The 15,214-nt window shown below is 37.4% G+C and overlaps 1 long non-coding RNA gene across 1 annotated transcript; it reads left to right on the top strand.

Annotated features, from left to right (window-relative positions):
- The first annotated feature begins 557 nt into the window (after nt 1-557).
- On the top strand, nt 558-5,578 carry LOC121830120 (uncharacterized). The gene is made up of 3 exons (XR_006073071.2): nt 558-767; nt 2,481-2,763; nt 4,840-5,578. It is a non-coding gene; the product is annotated as an uncharacterized LOC121830120 (long non-coding RNA).
- The last annotated feature ends 9,636 nt before the right edge of the window (nt 5,579-15,214 follow it).

The raw sequence follows: 15,214 nt of genomic DNA, 5'->3' as shown, positions 1-15,214 counted from the left end.
TGGATGTTACTTATATTGAGGAATTTGGCAAAGTAAATTATGTGCATGTGGCAATTGATACCTATTCAGAATTTTTGATAGCCACTGTACAAACTGGAGAATCCATCAAGCACATGATAGCTCATTGCTTAAAATGTTTTTTCATATATGGGGATTCCTAAAATTATAAAAACAGATAGTGGATTCAGACAAATTAGTAAAGCATGTCAGCAATTTTGTTCCAAATGTAAAATTGAGCATAAAACAGGCATTTCTTATAATCCTCAAGGACAAAGCATCATTTAGTGAGCCCAAAGCAATCTCAAGACACAGCTTCAGAAAACAAAGAGGGGGAGTCATAACCTCAGTCAATGCATAAAGCATTGAATCATGCCCTCTTCATTTTGAATTTTTTGAATGTAGATGTCCATGAGCAATCTGCTGTGGAAAGATTTTGGCATGATGGCACCAGAGTGACTTTTGCTCAGGTGAAATAAAAGGATCCTTGCACTGGATTATGGAAGGATCCCAACCCTGTTTTGATATGGGGTCAAGGGCATGTTTGTGTTTTTTCACAGGATGAAAATGAGACTCAATGGCTGCCTGAGCACTTGGTGCAGTGTGTAGAACAGAGGAATGCTGGCCCTGATGACACTGTAGCTGCTGATGCTCCCCCAGAGGAACTGGAGTGAGAGTTGCTGAACCTGTGTTCCTGATCCTCCAATGTTACATCCTGCATTCTGGGAATGGAGAGAATGGTTCCCAGGCTCCTGATTTCCCAGGCCTCTGTGAGTTCTAATTATTCTGAATCTGGCCATGGAATGCCTATCTGTTTGTGAGTGGGTGTTTGGTCATTTATCTATATTTATCTACTATATCTTGGACGTACAGGTCACCTTTGCTAGCACAGTGTTAATCTGTTATTGCCCAGATGACATAGGAGACCTGGTGAACAGCTGCTTCAGATATTTCCCCCATGTGGGATAGAGACTCATTTGAGCAATTGAACACTATTAGAAGTAATGTGCTAGATTGGTCAGGAAATCAAATTGGAGAAACTGAAGAGGTCCCCTAAACTGATGAGGAGGAGTTGAAAGAAAGGTTTTGTTGCTAATATTTGGTACTCAGGGAGTGGGGCAAAAACATTTTCTTGTCCCTTGAATGGATCAAGGTTATGGTCATTGTAATTTAACCAATTGCCTATTCATTGAAGCACACCTCTATCTGTTATGGAATTTCAACTTCCCACTCAAGTTCCAGTTGCCATCTATTACTCCAGTAGCATTCTATTTCTAGAGAACAGTCCACTGGTGGGTCAGGTATTGCACTTATCTGTTATGTGAGATTAGGCAATCTGGAGGTCTTTGTTTTTATGAGACCACCGGGGGTTATTGAATTGAAAGGAATTGTTACTATAAAGGGATTTGCATGTGCTTGATTTTCATATACAAATGCATTGAACTGGGGTGTGAAATTTTAAAAGTGTGGTATAATAACTAATATATTCATGATGAATAAAATATTTTAAGAATTCTATGCTTAGTTCTGCACAAACTTTCTATACTAGTCAACATTGCAGTGAAAGAGACAAATGGAAGAATTAAAGTGTATCTTGTCCAATAGCTAGGAGAATGCTCTCACCTGATTTTGGTACCAGAGTGCCGGGGAGGCAGAGGTGAGCAGACCTTCCTGAAAGAAAGTTCTTGCCTTCCTACTTGATTTCAATTGTGGCAAATGCTTAACATTTGTGCATGTGTACAGAAAATCACCTTGATATCTTATGAAGTCAGTTTTATTTAGATACCATTGCACCAGTGGCTGTGTCTTGGAGGGCTAGTCAATACTGTGGATCACAGTTTGTGAGAACTGAATACATGGTGTATAATGAAATAAACCGATTTATAAACACATTTTGTTAAAACAAGAAAATGTTTCCCCATCTCTTTAGATTACCTCCCTCCCATTGTAAAAGCATACACATAGCTGAGAATCAGAGCCTGTGTTTCTTTTGAAAATATAATCTCATTTTTCAATCTTTATGTCTATGCATGTCAGTGTGTGTGTGTGTGTGTGTGTGTGTGTGTGTGTGTGTGTGTGTGTGTGTGTGGTGTCATGTATAATTCAGAATACAGCCATAATTGCTTCTCTCATACTATCACGAATATTCCTGGGTTCTATTTAGGGTCATAGGGCTTGGGGGAAAAGCACTTTTGTTTTATCATCCCCTATAATCCAGTTCATCTCTGCCTATTCTATTATATTTTGACTGATCCAAATCCTTAAAGAGATACATATTAGACTAAAATCCCTATCATTCCCCTCAGGTTATGCAAAGGAAAGGAAAATCATACTCATGATTTGAGCCTCATATGTTTTTCTTTGCCTTTACCTGAATTGATCTTTGGTTATGTGATGTGTATTACATTGGGAGAAATAGCTATCAAATCAGGTATTTCATGAACATTACTAATTAGTCACATTTTTCTCTGTGTTTTCTACAGTTGCTCACTGTAACAGCAGCACAATTGGACACAGTGAATGACATCATCAAGAAGTTAGGACCATTGCTGAAATACCTGCAAGAGACTTGAAAATTCTTTTTATTTATTCAATGTCTTTTTTGTGATCCATTAGTATTTAAATAAATGAATAAACATCATAGAGAAATACCTCATTACCCTATGTATGAAAATTTTCTATCTCCTTCCACTTTCAGAAGTCATCTGACAGATTACATTTGTCTATATATGGCCACTGCTCTTGTATTTTCCAATGAAATTCCATGTAAGTGAGCCCATGTGAAGTGCATTTGTACCACTAGAGCACAATAAGCTCTGTGTATGTGACATGAAAATGCATGTATACACAAATTGTATGAATTGTTTGTAAATATATGTACATACCCAATGAACATGATGTAACATTGTCAATACAAATCACTAGATATCTTCAGTGCTGTCTTTTCTATATCTTCTTTTTATGTAGACATTTTTGATACTGATTTATTTCTTAAGTACAAGGTTTCAAATTAATAATTACAGAATAACAGGTTTGATATACAAATTTAACTAAAATATATCTTTTGAGCTGTATCCTCTGAATATTTGTCCCAAGAAGCTAATAGATGATGCCTGAAATAACTGGTAAAGAGGGAAACATGTTTGGAAAATGACCTTGAATATGGACCATTCATTAACTCATTTTAATTTTAGAGTGTGTATACATATATGTGTAAGAGCACACTCACTTATTATCACAATATCATAAATGGAGCCTCACTCTGCAAGGAAAGGTAATTATTTTCTATCAGGAATCAAAAATGAACAAGTTATTACTAAGCCATAACTCTACTTAATGCATTTTTTGGTATCTCATGTGGGGCTCTAACATAATTCAATAGATGATACATAATTTACATTTGGTTGTTTTAACAGATCCCAGGATTGTAGGCTATAAATATGTTTTTGTTCTTGTTTTTTTCTTCTGGGTTATTATGAAGGTTAGATACTTGTCCTTTCTCTCTGTAGGATGGAGATACTTAGAATGATGGTCAAATGCTGATTTCATATTCTAGTCTTCTCCAGGTCTCTCTATCTTTTTGTCTCCTATATTGATGAGGTTCCCAGGCTTCTTAATTTAGGTTTGGTCAATCATAGACATGGTGGACATGTGGCACCAGGGTAATAAGTTGTATGGACAGGAACGTGTTACAGCAAACCTCAATATCCTCCAAAGCCTGTAGGGATGTCGGTGACAAGGACAGTTTCTTGTTGGAAACAGGACATTGGGGTGATTTCTTATTCCCAGTGTCACAAAAATGTAGTGGAAAGAATAGAGTTTGCATTGACAAGTCTGTTTTATCAGAAATGAAAAGGCAGGAACCTGTTCTCTGCAGATTCTCAGGGAGAACAGGGACCATTGACTGTCTTTAGCTCTTGATCTAAGTGTGGAGTTTTGTGAGATTTACCCATCCATAGTGGCAGTTCAATTGGTGCTGCCACTTTTTAAGTCTCATTGGGGCAATTGTTGAAATTTCAGGTGCAGCCTTCCTCTCATATACTGAAGACAGGACCTCCTAGAAAATTTCCTGGTTCTCTGGCTCTTACAAGCTTTCTTCCTATTCTCTCAGAAAGGTACCTAACTTTAGATAGAGAAATTGCATTGTAGACATACCAATTGGAGTTGTAGACACTGCAAACACTTATTCTCTGTCTGGCTGTGGATTGCTTTATACCATAAGATCTCTGCATGCAACAATATCTGGTCAGTCTAAAAATAAAAGTGGTACCCAAAATATACACGGGGAGAGAACAGACAGAATCTGGAACTACATTTATTTTATTTTAATATGTGTATTAACTTTATAAAATGTTATCTTGACATCAAGACTAAGAACAGATTTGTGCACCATGTTTGACTTGATGTTTCCTTATAATCTGTAGATCATGGTGGCTCTGTTTCAGTTAGGTACTATATGGCTGTGATAAAAACACCATGACCAAAATCTGCTTGGGAAAGAACAAATTTCTTTAATTTTCCTCTAAGAGTTTACTGCTGAGAAAATCAGAGCAAGAATTCAAACAATTGGGGACCTGGAGAGAGAATTAAAGTAAAATAAAAAAGAATAAGCCACTTAGAGATGGGAAATATAAAGGGAGTCTAGATCCTATTGTTGATTTTGAATTGTTTGAATACTGATAAGCAAATAATAGCTGCTAAAAAAACATGGGATTGTAAACTAGAGTGTAAAATTGAACCAATCATGATACTTTAGGAATGCCTTAACTTTAAAAAAGAAGTAAGAAAATGTATTTATCAAATGGAAATCAAAAATGCTTTAACGTTTTGTTCCCACAGGAGATGAGAGACTATAAATTCCTTCAGTGTTAACATGGATCAGGCTTGATCAGATGAGAACTCCTGAAACTTGACAGGTGATATATATCAGGAAAGATTACTGCTAATCTTCACAGAATGTGGCAATTATCTCAAATTTTCTCTCTGGGACCCTAGAGCTATTTTGTCCACAGACAGTAGGAAGAAGTATGGAGAAAGCTACACCCACATTCCCAAGAGTTAGGGGGTGTTGATGATTTTGGTTATTTGGTGGGTTATGGATGTTTGTTATAATTTAGGGGAATATAGGAATTAGGATGAAAAGACAACTATTAAACTCAGATATTTTATAATGGCATGGACTTTGATATATTGCTATAAATATAAAGTTAATTTTGTTATACTCTATATATGTTTTTGTTCTTGTTTGGAGATTTTTTGTATTTTGATAAAAATTTAAGGTTATTTTTGTTACAACATATTGTATGTATATTTCTACTGTTGTTTGGGGTATTGTGTTTATGCAGTTCATTTAAAAATGCAAGGTATAAATAAGAAGCGAGATTAGTAGTCAATGCATAATAGTTAAACTTGTAGTCACATTAGATATGTTTTCCAGGTTAAATAGGTATATTTTAGAAATATAGATGGCCTTCAAACTTTTAGGCCTACCAAATATGGCATTTAAAATGTTTTGTTAACTTATGGGTTTTCATGAAAATGAAACACATCTCTCCTGTTAGTACCAATTTACTTCAGAGATGATGGGCATTGAAAAAACTCCTTATGGAGTTTGCTTTCACTGTGGTAAGGTTAGCCACTGGGCAAAGAAACTGTTCTTGCCTTTGACTGCTGACAATGTGCTGTGCAGACTGGATATGCATGACTCCCACAGGTAAGTGACCACTGAACTTGACCAACACAAGTCAGGATGGTCCTTCAGGGTTCCTGCTTCACAGAAGAAACTGCCAGATATCATACAGGATTCACAGGAAAGAGACTGTTGAACTTTGATAAAAACAAGTCAGGACAGTCCTTCAGGGTTCCTGCTTCACAGAAGAGTTTGTCAGATATTCTAGGCCTGTAGACAGAAGCATTCCCCAACATTGAAGAGGAAATTTGGGTGACTATCCAGTCAGATATCTCTGTCATTTCTAGAGTGTTTAGAAGTTGTTTGCAATGCACTTTTTGTTTACTCAAATAATGTTATCCTTCTGGGGTCTTTGATTGAGTTGAAGGCTAGATAGTTATAGTTGTAGTTTTCCTTTGCTATGATAGGAAGTAAATTATGTATAAAATTTTGTAGTCACAAAGATGGATGGATGGTACAGTGCTTTCTTTGAATTTGTTAAATGTAAATGGACTGAATATTGTAAATTAATTCTTACTTGATAACTGTTTTTGTTATGTGTAGTTTTACTATGTAAAAGTTAAAGCTGCACGCTGGTGGCTCATGCCTTTAATCCCAGCATTTGGGAGGCAGAGGCAGGTGGATCTCTGTGAGTTTGAGGCCAGCCTGGTCTACAAATTGAGTTCTAGGAAAGGCACAAGGCTACACAGAGAAACCTTGTCTTGAAAAAAAACAAAAACAAAACAAAAAAAATTTAAAAATTTAAAAAAATAAAAAAGTTAAACCCTTTCATTTTTATTTAGACAAAAAGGGGGATTGTAGTAGAATATTACTTAAGGTGTTTTACTTTTGATTATGTTGCATTTGTTTAACTCTGTAAAGCTGTATTACTGTGCCTTTGTAAAACACCTGATGGTCTAATAAAGAGCTCAACAGGCAATAGCAAGACAGAAGAATGGCTAGGCAGGCTGAGAGGCAGGGAGTATATACACAAGGAGAAATCTGAGGGAAAAAAAGAAGTAGTCAGAGAAGGAGGAGGACTCCAGGAGCCAGCCACCCAGCTACACAATCAGCCACAGAATAAGAAACAAAAGATAAACAGGAATAGAAAAGGAAAAGGCCAGAAGCAAAAGGTAGCAGGATAATTTAAGGAAAAATGGTAAGAAACAAGCCAGGACAAGGCTGGGTATTTATACTTAAGAATAAGCCTCTGTGTATGATTTATTTGGGAGCTGAGTGGTGGGCCCTCATAAAAGAGTAAAAAGTAAGAAACAACAGTTTAGCATGAGCTTTTGTGAGTGTGTGCTTCTGATGGGAATCTCTTTGTCACTTTGAGGACTATCAGTGCAGGCATCTGAATGGAGAGGAAGGACTAGGATCTGTTTTGTCTGGAAACATCCAGCCTAACACAGCGAGCACTCAAACAGATAAAGAAGTGGGCAGCTGCACCCATGGCAAAGTGCTGCTTATTGTCTTGTTCTTGCATGATTTGCTCAGTCTACTTCTTACAGCACCCAGGACCACCATTCCAGGATGGCACCACCCAAAGTGAGCTGAGATGTTGGACATCAGTTGTAAGAAAAGAGACCACAGTATTTCCCACAGGCTAATCTGGTGGTGTAATTTTATCAACTGAAGGTCTCTCTATTCAAATGACCCTTGCTTATGTCAAGTTGACACAAAACTAGCTAGGGCAGAGGCTTCCTCTTACAGTATTTCCATTATACTTAAGGAGTCTGGATGGTATTTGAAATAATAAAATGAGCTTGAGGATAGAGATACCAGGTTGCACAGAAAACTTGAAATGTTTATCTCCATGTTTATTTATCTAAGATTTATACCTATTGACTTGTAGGAACATCCTCCTGCATGTAAGGATGTGTGTGCTTTCTCCTTTCTCTCCTTCATAATTGCAGTAATGGGACTGCATGGCTTCAGGACCTTATATCTGCTAGTGGTTGTTCATCCAAATGCAGTATAGCTAAGGCGGCACTTTTGGTTAAAATGCCAAATATCACCTCAGTAAAGGTTAAAATTTTATGAATGTCTTTGAACATGCCTGGAGCTGTGCAGTGCCTAATTTCACTTATGGCTAGATAGTCTCATTCATAATAAAACTGATGAAACGTAAGATCAGAGAGATGTTATTAATTCTTTGGCACTTTCATATATTGTATATTTATAATATTTAATGCCAACTCCTCCACTTCTCCCACATTCACACCTTTTCCCAAACTCATCTACTTTATGTCCTCTTTATTTTTCCCTAAAACAATTTTAAACCTCCAATTTTATATTGTCTCTATACTGTTGGGGGTGTGGCCATCCAATGGAGCATGGTCTGCCACTTAGAGACCACAAACTTAAAGCAAACTGAATTTCACTATTGAGCAGATAATAATTGTCCATATCCCCTCATAGGTGGGTGAGACTTTCTACCCAACTCCATTCCCCATGCTCGGATGATTTCTAAAATTTTGAGCTTACACATGTATTGTGCATGTCACAACTGTTGATGGTTTATATTTGCAACTGCTGTTTTGTCTGTAGAAAGCATTTTTTATTGTATTCAGCTACTTCCTTTGTCTCTTATAGCCTTTCTGCTCTCTTCTCTGCAATAATCCTTGAGCCATAGGAGAAAGGACTATGATTTATTGACATAACGTTTAGGACTCTGCACTCTACAGCCTCTTATTTTCCTCATGATGACCAGCTATGGATCTGTGAGTTAAATCACTATCTACTATCAAAGAAGCAACTCTAATGGGGACTGAGATTGCACTAATCTATTACATAAGTCATTAGGAGTTGGTTTACTACTACACACACACATACTACTAAAAAATAGTGATAGTTTTTTGCTTAAGGCCTCAGCCTATCTAGCTAGAGGCTATTGGCCCTGATAATGGTGCCAGATAAGTGTTCCATCTTGGGGGTTGGACCTTAATACATTCAGAATGTAGTTGGTAACCACATGGACTTTGTGCTGCTGTTGTACCACTGGGCAAATCATGGCAGGACATTTATTTCTGTAGCTCACAAGCTTACAGTGAGGTAAGGCTGATGATTACCTTTATTCTCGAGTAGTGTACATAGCACAATTGGAGGGAAACTTTCAGGTCTTTACTAGGTTGACTTCTCCATTTCTGTAAGTCAAGCATATGTTATCTCCAATTATAGGAGCTGAGTGTCAAGTTCTAGAGGGTAACCAAGATCAATGTCATCCTGTTAGGAATCTATGAGATCCACTGGTCAACAGCTCACAGATGATCCCATTTCTAGCACTATACTTGTATTTGTTAGACTATGGAGTCTAGTGTGAGTATCATCACCTGTTAGTGGATAATTCCACTTATACTCCTTTTAAATAAGTATATGTATATATTTAGGCAGCTTCTACAGGAGTTGGCTTTCAAATGACTTTTAAATAATTAATATTAGTTATCCTCCTAGTAGACTCCTCTATGCTGCCTCTCACTCCCACATCATTTAAGCTCTTTTTCCATGATTCCTCTTTCCCCCTTATATAATTGTTTTCTATTTCTCCTGACTTGAAATTTTGCCCATTTTCCCTTACTCATTTTCTGATTTCTAAGTCTAATCAAAGGGGTTTATCTTATCTAGAGCTTTGAGTATCTGATTTAGTATTGGTTCCAAGAGTTAGGAACTTATCTAGTACTTTGACCAGCAAGCTGAGTTTATTAAAGAAGTAAATGCAAGAAAAGAGAGGTGACCAGGTAGAATAAGACAGAGTAGAAAATGAAAGATTTATTCAAAGGACAAGTCATTAATAAAACATCATTAAGTACACATAGTTGCTAATCAAATAATAGAAGGATCAGGGCATACCACTTTTGACTAAATTTGGAGACTTTTTCATTCAAAGCTATAAATAGAATCTATGTATATGAATGTTCTATACGTCGAGCTGAAACCTCTAGGTGGTACTCACTATACTCAAGTTCATGTCATATCTTTTTACTCCATACTGGTCCATGGAACTACACAAGATGGCAGAGTTCTTTGAAATAAAAGGAAGAAATAGGATATTTGAGAAAAAAATTGCTTGATCAAAACATCCAACATTCTACAGAAGAAAGTTCTGTGCACTATTTACTGTGTTGTTACTGTCAGAATTATCCTGTCACTCTACTTGCTTCATCTCACATACTGATAAAATATAAAAAAGCCTTACTAAATGTTTTCAATGATATATATTACACAATGAATTTCTTAAATAATAAGTTGAGTAAAGAAAAGTTCTTTGAAACCAGTAGTTAGCATCATACAAGCTTGGGGATTTACAGCTAACTACCAGTTCGTAATTTATTGTCTAGAATGGAGATTAGATTCAGAATTTGGCTCAATCTGGGAGGAGGGGACTGGACCTGCCTGGACTGAGTCTATCAGGTCGATCCCAGTCCTCAAGGGAGACCTTGATATGGAGGAGGTGGGAATGGGGGGTGGGCTGGGGGGAAGGGGAGGGGGCAGGAAGGGAGAGAACAAGGGAATCTGTGGCTATTATGTAGAACTGAATAGTATTGTAAAATAAAATTTAAAAAAAGAATTTGAAGTCATATATCTTTAGTCCTTCCTTCTTTATATTTTTGACACTTTTTCTTGATATTATTTGCTTAATTCTTTTCAAAGAATCTATTTCAATAGAGACTGAGGTAAGTCTAGTGTCTGAGTGGATATTTGCACTAAGATATTTTTCATTCAGCAGTGACTATGGAACAATCTTTTGGTCCAAGACCATTAAATGCCACAGTATTCTGCACGAGGGCCAGATGTGGCATGATGTCTGAGGCCTCATCGGGATCAACACATTTAGCTATCTGTCCATAATTTTTTCATTAATTTAGAGGCTAAAATTCGTATAACCACATTTTACTTCCTTCTTCATTTATTATTACAGTATTCTTTTGAGAGCTCTTTTACAAAATGATGGAAGGATTTGTTCGAATTTGGTTGAAATGCTGACTGTACAGAAATCAGTTAAAATACCAAATTGGGCAATTGTGGCACATGCCTTTAATCCCAGCAGTCAGGAGGCAGAGGCATGTGCATCTCTGAATTCAAGGCCCTCCTGATCTACAGAGTGAGTTCCAGGACAACTGGGGCTACACAGAGAAGTTCTGTCTCCAAAAAAGCAAAATAAACAAATAAATAAATAAAGGAATCAAAACACCAAGCATTAACTAAGAGAAGCATCTGAGTTGATGACCCCATTCCATCTATTCACAATTAAGAAAAATCTACTTCAAAAATATCTCCTCTGTTTTTTTATTTTATAATATTTGAATTCTACTCAGTATATTGTATGAATTACATATGTTTATGTTGCATTAAGCATATTCTTTACTGTATTAATAAATATTCCATAATTTGATGTACAGACAGTCATGTTTTGGTCATAACTCACATAGTTCTTTGTAGGATGCTCAGCTGGGCATTTTATCTGGTCTTAGTTGTGTAACTCATGAATGTGAAGTCATCTAGCCACTAAATTGGGGTTCACTAACATGTCTGCCATTTGAAATTGCTAGTGATTTTTTTCTTAGGCTGCTTCAAGTTAGCTCATCCTTCTTCACATGATAGAAGAGTTTTCAGAAGGTAGAGAGGTCAATGTTTACTAATATCCCATTTGTCAAATATTACTATGCCAAGGTCCAAAGTAAAGTTAATTTAGGAGGTACCTATGAGATGCAATGTATGATCAACTACAAAAGATGTGGAAAAAAAGATCTTTATTGATTGGGAAGTGGTGGTGCATGCCTTTAATCCAAACACTTGAGAGGCAGAAGCAGGTAGATCTCTGAGTTCAAGGGCAGCCTGCATTACAGAGTAAGTTCCAGGACAACCAGGGCTGCACAGAGAAATCCTGTCTCAAACCCGCCCCCCCCCCAAAAAAAATAAAATAAAATGAAAAGACCTTTATTTTTATGGAAGACTCTTAGTGGTTATGGGTAATACTCTTAACCAAAACTAAACAAAAGCTCACTAAAAAAACACATAATATTCTTCAAATTAAGGTACTCTTTAAGTACATTGCAAACTTAGTCCTAAAAAAATTAAACAAAAAACAGTCTTCAAAGAATAATTATGGTGGTATTTTATTTGTACTGAAATGTGATTTTAATTGTATGTTAATAAATAAAGTTGCCTGGGGGTCAGAGCTATTAGCAAGCCATAGGAAAACAGGGCGTGGTGGCATATGGTTATAATCCCAGCACTTGGTAGGCAGAGCTAGGTAAGTCTCTGTGTGTTCAGGGATACAGCCAGCATTGGAGACACATGCCTTTAAGACCTGGAGGGCTGTACTTACAGGCAGTGATGAGGCAGTCACGTGTTTGGGTTTACAACCAATGAGAAGGCAGAACAGAAAGACTATATAAAGACAAACACACAGGAAGTAGCTCCCTTATGGAGAGGTCTCTTGGCTTAAGAGGCTAGCTGCAGGGTAAGGCTCTTAGCTCTGATCTCTTGGCTTTCTTCTTTTCATTGGTTCTGTGTTTCTTATTTAATAAGACGGTTGGTTACATCTACAAATAATTATTTTAAATGGGTCAACAAGTACAACAGTGCCAAAGCTTTTTAAAAGTTGGTGTGCTGATCCCTGACATCATGCTCTACTATAGAGCTATATTAATAAAAACATCTTGGTATTGGCATAAAAACTGACATAAGGATCATTGGAATTGAATTGAAGACCCTGACATTAACAAACACACCTACGACCAACTTATTTTTGACAAAGAAGGCAAAACTGCTCAATGGGAAAAAGAAAGCATCTTCAACAAATGTTGCTGGCATAACTGGATGTCAACATGTAGAAGATTGCAGAGATCCATATCTATCGCCACACACACACTCAATTCCAAGTGGATCCAAGACCTCAATATAAAACCAGTTACACTGAACCTGATAGAAGAGAAAGTAGGAAATAATCTTGAACACATTGGCACAGGAGACTACTTACTAAATATGATACTAGTAGCACAGACACTGAAAGCAACAATTAATAAATGGGACCTCCTGAAACTGAGAAGCTTCTGTAAGGTAAAGGACACAGTAAATAAGACACAATGACAATCTACAAAATGAGAAAAACTTTTCACCAATCCATCTGACAGAGGGATGATCTCCAAAACATATAAAGAACTCAAGAAAATAGACATCAAAATACCAAATAATATGATGTAAAAATAGGCTATAGAGCTAAACAGAGAATTCTCAAAGGAATAATTTCAAATAGCTGAAAGACACTTAAGGAATTGCTCAACATCCTTAGTCATCAGGGAGATGCAAATCAAAATGACTCTGAGATACCATCTTACACCTGTCAGAATACCTAAGAGCAAAAGAACTGCAGACAGCCTATGTTGGAGAGGATGTAGAGCAATGGGAACACTCCTCCACTGTTGGTGGGAGTGCAAACTTGTACAGCCACTTTGGAAATCAGTATGGCAGTTTCTCAGAAAACTGGGAATCAATCTTCCTCAAGAGCCACCTATACCACTCTTGGGCATATACCCAAGGAATGTTCAATCATATCAGAAGGACACATGCTCAACTATGTTCATAGCAGAATTATTCATGATATTCAGAACCTGGAAACAACCTAGATGCCTGTCAACTGAAGAATGGATTAATAAAACATGGTACATATACACAATGGAGTACTACTCAGCAGAGAAAAACAATGACATCATGAAATTTACAGGCAAATGGATAGAATGAGAAAATATCATCCTGAGTGAGGTAACCCAGACTCAGAAGGACAAACATGGTATGTACCCACTCATAAGTGGATACTAGATATAAAGCAAAGGATAATCAGGCAACAACCTACAACTCCAGAGATGCTATAACAGGGAAGACCCAAAGATGGATGCATGGACCACCCTAGGAAGGGGTAATAGATGAGATCTCCATGAGTAAACTAGGGATGAGGGGTAGGCAATGGAAGTTAGGGGATAAGGGATGAAAACATAAGGGAATGGGATGGTTGAGCTGGAACAGGGAGGGAGTGGGAATGCAATGAAAGAGATATCATGATAGAAGGAGACATCATGAAGCTAGAGAGAAACCCAGTGCTAGGGAAGTTGCCAGGAGTCCCCAAGGATGACCCCAGCTTGGACTACTAGCAATAGTGGAGAGGGTACCTGGACTGAACTGGCTTGCCCCAGAGATCAGACCAATGAATACCCTAACCGTCACCACAGAGCTTTTCTCCAATGACTGATGGAAGCAGATGCAGAGATCCACAGCCAATCACCAGGCAGAGCTCTAGGAATCTAGTCAAAGAGAGAGAAGACGGATTCTATGAGCAAGTGCATTAGGATCATGATGGGGAAACATGCAGGGACAACCAAACAAAATTAGTGGGAACTCATGAAAGTTGTATCAATGGCTGTGAAGCCTACATGGGACTGGACTAGGCCTTCGGCATGGTGAGACAATAATGTAGCTTGATCTGCTTGGGAGGCCCCCTTGCAGTAGGATCAGAATCCATCTGGTGCATGAGCCCACTACCTATGATGGGACACCTCGTGCAGCCTTGAGGCTGGGGGAAGGGCCTGGGCTTGCCTCTACTTGATGTGCCTCCTCATTGGAGGCCTTGCCTTCTTGTGGGTGGGAGTGGGGAGTGGGTTGGGAGGAGCAGCCTGAGGGGTGGAAGCAGGGAAGAGGGGGATATTTGATTGGTGTATAAAATGAATTAAAAATGTTTTTTAATTAAAAAAAGCAGGGAAAGCCAGGCAGTGGTGGTACACACCTTTAATCCCAACACTCAGGAGGCAGAGCCAGGCAGATATCTGTGAGTTTGAGGCCAGCCTGGGCTACCAAGTGAATTCCAGGAAAGGCACATGGCTACACAGAGAAACTTTGTCTTGAAAAACAAAACAAAACAAAACAAAAAAAGCAGGGGGAAAGTTGGTGTGCTCTACATTCTTGTAGTATAGAAATAAAATCCTCAAAATACTAAAGAATTTTGAGCCTTGGGCACTTTACAGAAATAGAAACAGAGGATCCAGGAGACATGAGCATATTTAAATCCACAAAAGCTCAAATCAAGAAATATTTGTTATAAGTACATATATAAAATGTAAAAGAGTGAAGCAAATTATTCTCACTAATTCATCTAAACATCACATTTTCTCTTACACCATCTGAAGTAGTGAATCACTTAAATGCAATATCCCAAATGATGAATAAGGGATTATTATTCTTAGGAAATAACAATAGAATCCACTAAAAATTCCAAATTTATAAAGTCTGATAAAAACACATATTGCAACATTCAAGAAAAATAATATAACTCTTTTAAATTGTTGTTTAAAGAAACTCATTTTGTTTCCACATTATTAGCTTAATTCACTTTGGCCTTCTACATAAAACAATGGTGGTGATTGGATATAATTTGTTACTTCGGATGTTCATGTAACATCAAATCCCAGAGGGAAAGATCAGGGTTTCCTAAGAATTATTTTATGAGAATTTCATCTATGTATCTCACTGTCATATAAAGTTATGAAATTCTTATCA

This window comes from Peromyscus maniculatus, chromosome 6 (genome assembly GCF_049852395.1).
Source record: "Peromyscus maniculatus bairdii isolate BWxNUB_F1_BW_parent chromosome 6, HU_Pman_BW_mat_3.1, whole genome shotgun sequence".
Lineage (NCBI taxonomy): Eukaryota > Metazoa > Chordata > Mammalia > Rodentia > Cricetidae > Peromyscus > Peromyscus maniculatus.
The sequence above is the reverse complement of the archived record's forward strand: the minus strand, read 5'-3'. Positions and strand labels throughout refer to the sequence as shown.